Genomic DNA, 5872 nt, shown 5'->3' with positions numbered 1-5872 from the left:
CTACAAGACAGCCCAAATCTGCTCACTAGTCACTACTTTGGCATATTACCAAAAAATTGAGCCACGTTTAACATATAATAATATGTCCTTAATTACTGTTTAGATTGTCCCCCACGGGCAAAGGAAAGGGCCAAAGCCCAAAATTGCCATAAGCAGATCATAACAGTTGGACTAAAAAGACTAAATATTATATTTAAAAAAAAAAAACTTTCCTAAACCTGATGAAAGATTATCCTTGAAAAACCAAGAGGAAATAAAACTATGGGAGGTGAAATTAAATTAATGAAAGTGGTGATTGTATAATTAACTTTTTTTTTTTTTTGGGTAGAAAAACATTTTATTCATGGAAAGAGAAGAATACATCTCTAGAATACATGGAATGGAATTGGGTCAAATCGTCGTACATGTCACCGATAGAGCCCTCCAAGCCAGGGAGACAGTCATGCTGTTAATCTCTCTTGGAACAAAGTTAAAATTACAAACAACAAAGTATGAAGATAAAAATTGAATGTCTTCAGTTTGTACTACGACTGATGCTGTCAGATCATCAGTTCTTGTCATCAATTCGTAGATAGATTTGCGGTTACCAACATGATAAAGCAACAATTGAGAACCCATATGTGGATAGGCATTATGGGAAACATGTGATGCAACATTAAGATCATCTTGACAGTTTAAAAAACTGTCATCTTCTCCGTCGCCGACTGTCGGAGTAGAACGTCGGTCATCTGAATGGGTAGAACAAGACAATAACAACAGTGAATTTTCCAATTGTCTCTTTGTCAAACTTAATCCATACGAGGAGGAATAATATCCTAATGTAGGTCCTATAGAGCACTCTTCCAGTTCCGAACAACCACGATCCAATCGATGAGAAGTGCTGACATCATAAAATTGCATACAATGACGAAGTAAGCGGTTCGGAGGAAGGAGCAGTGGATGAGGTTTGAAGTGGTTGCGTTCACGGTGGTGATAGAAATCTGGATACTAAAATTTGGGTTGAGTTTTGAAAGAGAATCTCTTAATTCACGGATCTTACCCTCTTATTTGAATGAGGAAGGGTATTTGGACCTTTAACAATAGGGGATGGGAGTTAATGATAACATTCACTATTCAAGAATCCAATTAGAGCATCATATCACTATAGCTGAAGAGATTCTCTCTTCACTGAAGTAAAACTTTTGCCTTAAAAATTTTAAGGGAAAATTACATGATTAGCTACTTTTGGGTTTTCATTTACAAAACTGTCCACCCTATGTTTGAGTTAACAAAAATAGACAAAAACAAGTTTAGTTTTACAAAACTAGACAAAATAGTGACTCTCCTTCCTTTCTCGGCAGTTCCCCTTTGAAAAAATCTCTTTTTTTTTCCTCTGTTACTTGGGGTAGCACAGAGTGGCGGTGGCTAGGACAAGGGTAGGGTTGCAGGGAACGGAGGATGCCTGGGCAAGAAGGCAATGACAGGGGTAAAAATGTCTAAAAAGGTAAGTGTGGGAGGGAGAGATACTATTTTGTCCAATTTTGTAAACCTTAGCTTGTTTTTGTCTATTTTTGTTAATTCAAACATAGGGTGGACAGTTTTGTAAATGAAAACCCAAAAGTAACTAATCATGTAATGTTCCCAAATTTTAATATAGTTTACCAATAAAATTTGTTAGTTTTAAGAAAAAAAATAAGGAATTTATTAGAAAAATATAATTACTATGGAGAAGAGATTGTTGTTTGGTTATGTAGCCTTTGCACTAGCACGGGGGCCAATGAGTTCGAGCGTGTGTACAATTATTAACATTGATGAGTTTTTTTTATTTCAGGCGGGGTTGGACAATAATTTCGCATGCTTCTATGTCCAACGAAACAACATTCTTTTTCTCTTACTATATTTAATAGGAGTTTAAGTTATACATTCATAATTATATATAAAAGTTTCATATATTGTTTTTTTATTTCACTTCTCTTTCCTTCCCTTGACTTGTAATCTAACCTACCAATCTACCATCCTGCGTTCCTTCCTTCAATCTCTTCAACAGGGAAGACAGCAGCCACCTTCTTTCCTTCCTTAATCGAAGGTTGGAAAAATCTTCCCATCAAAATCAACAATCAAAATCAACAAGAGCAAGTGTCTCCTGAACCATAGAGAGACCGGCAACTGGCATACTCAAGAAGTTCAAATTACAAACACAAACAATCTTCAGAATCTTGAGGAAGTTCATTTCTGAGTAACTCTCTCTCAGACCACATGTTAGGTAGTTATATTGTTTGTTTCTGTGGTATGTTTGTGTAGTAATCTGATTTTGTTGGTAGTTTCTATTTAATTAATATATTTCATTTTTTTTAACAAAAAAGAATAAAAAAAAAGTCCTTTTCACAGATGAGACAGAGACACACAAGTCACAAGATCATTACAAAAAAAGAATTTCCATTTTTATAAGATCGATTTCCCATAAGGGGCCATACCCACGACCAGGGCCAAGACAGGGCCCATATGACGAGTGGTGCCAACCACCAGGCCAAGGTTGGCGTCCTTAGTTTTCCATTTAACTAGACCACGCATTGGCATCTCTCTCTCGTGTCCTCTAAATAATTATGAACACAGAATTTGTCTGAATCTTAAGCGACGGCAAATCAAATCATCATACCTACTTGAAAATTTTGTGCAATGTACAACTTGTACCAGGAAGTGTACAAGATAGGTTAGAGAGAGAGAGAGAGAGAGAGAGAGAGAGATGTATATTTAAGTATTGATAGGCATTCTAGATTATTCTTTGTTTCATGAGGATGCATTTTTTTTTTTTTTTTGTTTACTTTCACAAATGCTCCTCTAAAGACTCTTAATGGTAAATTGAAGGGATATTTATAGAAGCAAAATTACATGTGCCGTTACAAAACTGTATGTGAAGTTTTCATGTAAGAGGACTGGGAAATTACTAATATGACATCTTATGTTGAATTTAAAAAAAAAAAAAAAAAAGAATGATAAAAAATTGAGGGGCTGGGAAAAGACGTGTGCGTAACATTTTCATGATAATGTTGGTGGCATAACCATCGAAACATTATTATGATAATTTTGTTTTAATTGTTATATATTAATTAAGGGAAAGATAACGCTATTTGGTCGCATGCAATACGCAACTCCTACGCCCATACACAGGGTTGCGCAAAATGATCGCCGCACCCTTAGGTATTATAACATAATGAATGTCTACGACCTTAATAATATACCTCTATTATAAAATAATCTAATTAGATACCAAAAAAATACTATAACTCTTCATTGGTATAGATCAAACTAATATGTTGGAAAGATGATAAAACTACCAAGAGGAGATATAAAATTAAAAACAAAAATATAAATAACATTTATACAATAAAGGAAAAATCTGCTGACTGAACTTAGAAAAAGAAAAGAAAGAACCTTAAAAGGTAGAAATAATATAGAAGCATGGTTTAAAATATTGGATTTCAAAATTGGTGGAATCACCTAGTCTGTGTTTGATATGCATTCTAGGTCAATTTTACATTCTCGAACAATAAAAATAGTTATTTTTATCATCCGATAATGCAAAATTGACACAAGATGCGTTTCACGAATGCATACCATCCTTTCCATGGTGGCATGATGGTCATTTCATGCGACCCTGTGTCTAAGTGCAGGGACTAGGTAATGTTCTTAACATTGCTCTAATTTAATTAGAATTTATGGAGGCCGATTCTAATTTTTGTAAATTTTGTATGACAAAAAATGGATCGGTAAAAGAGTTAAGAAAATTTCAAACTTTCTGGTTGTTAACTTTTTCTTAATTTTGATCACTAAAAACTCAAGGTAAAGAAAACTCTGTTTTTTTTTCTTCCGAAATCTACAAATTTCTTGACACAAACAATCCAAACATTCTAAAATCTGAATAGATCTATACATTTTCATTCCCTTTGATTCTATTTTCCTTCTATCCTGCCTATTCCAACCAATTCGAACTTGAAGCAATTGAACCAATTTGATGCCCAATTCCACGATTTGATAAGACCATTTTGGTAAGGATTCCTAAGTGGACAGTTTAGAAAATCTTTGCCCTTATAAATACTATTGCAAATGTCAATCTTATTATTATTATTATTTTGATGGAAGTCAATCTTTTTTTTTGGGAAAAGGGAAGAATGTATGTATTAAAATAAAAATTGGTATTTACAACCTATAATAATTTTTCCCATTGGCATCATTCCAAACTAAGGAGGAAAGCGTCACAGAGAGGTTGTCTATACAAAGATGGATTTCTTGACAGACGGAAGGAAACCCGCAAGGAAATCAGCGCAAGAATTGAGTTTTCGAACCTGATGGATGAAACCACATCTTAAGAATCAATCTTATTACTTCTTTACCAAAAAATTAAAAAATCTTATTACTTTTCATCCTAGTTCCTATAGTTTAACAACTGGACCGGATCGATCTAGAAAAAATCGGAATTGACCTATTTTTCGGTCTAATCCCCACGAAGAACCATCCTCTTTATTATATATTTGTATTATTTCTCAATATTTATTTATTATTTTTCTCTTTTAATCAAAACTATGGTTTCTTTCAATTAAACCAATATGAACCTAAACCGGGAAGTTTTTCAATTCACCCTCCGATCTAGTTTTGAGAATTTTCCTACACCCTTCTTGATCTTCATTTTTTTTTTTTTGGTAAACTCTTGATCTTCACTTTAATATAATGAGAAATGTTTCCTATGGGGAATGTACCACTCATGCTCACACATAGAGAGTGGGGGAAAATGACCACCCTAACCCAAGAAAGGCGAAAATGATCTCATGTATAATTTTTTTATTTTTTTATTTCTTTTCTCAAAAAAAAAATTTGCTTAATTATTCTCTACAAGCGGGTTAGGATACATTGGGGGCTTAAAAACCTCGCTCTATAATATAATACTTGAACAAAGTGGAGGCTAATGAGAGCACATGTAGGGGCATCAATATGGTGGAGTTTTTTATTTCATGGGGGTGGGTGATAATTTCGTGTGCTTTTGTGCTTGGTCATAACATCCATACGATCAGATAACATTTTTTTATTTTTTGTTTTCTTAGAAATAAAAACCCTGAAAAGCAGTGTGACCCTTGCATCCCAAACACAGAGGGGCACAAATGATCACCCCACCCCCAATGAAAGACAAAAATCCCAACCCTAATATTGATGTTTTTACGCATGCTCTCATCGGCCTATGCTGGTGCAAAGGCCACGTTCCCTTTCAGGAAACCTACCTCTCCCTTGAAATAAATACGTATGCACTAAGCACTAACCAAATCCTTCTCCAGTTCTCATGATGATATAAGCAATATGTAAAGCTTAGGTTACCCGGTTTTTTTGTTTTTTTTTGGTAAGAGCTTAGGTTACGCTTTGACAAAAAGGCCCTAATAGTACTTAATTAGAAATTAAACATTTAATGTCAATGAACATAAGATCCTATTCACAGCTAAATCTAAACCACTAATAACCACCAATCTAGCTACTTCTAAGGCCCTATAGGGCAAACAAAAAAAAAAAAAAAACAAAACACAAACCATCGGCTTCTACATCATCAACTCATCATCAAATAGAAACATCTTCAGAAAGCAGGTGATGTTTTCAAATTTTGGTCGAATTTCACATATCTGAGCTTTTAAATCAACAACATTAATTTCAGTGTCTATTTATCTCAATTCTGTTGATTTGGAGTCAAACTTCTGTTGAATGTCACATTCCAAGTTTGAATGTCATCAAAATGAACTGGATCACCATGCACCTTCTATAGTCTACTACTCTACTCTCTTGATTTGTGGACACTAAGGGTGTCTGGAAGATAAAATCATCCTAATCAACTATTTCTAGAGATTTAATTAGCACT

This window comes from Telopea speciosissima, chromosome 4 (genome assembly GCF_018873765.1).
Source record: "Telopea speciosissima isolate NSW1024214 ecotype Mountain lineage chromosome 4, Tspe_v1, whole genome shotgun sequence".
In the NCBI taxonomy this organism is placed as follows: Eukaryota; Viridiplantae; Streptophyta; class Magnoliopsida; order Proteales; family Proteaceae; genus Telopea; species Telopea speciosissima.
The sequence above is the reverse complement of the archived record's forward strand: the minus strand, read 5'-3'. Positions refer to the sequence as shown.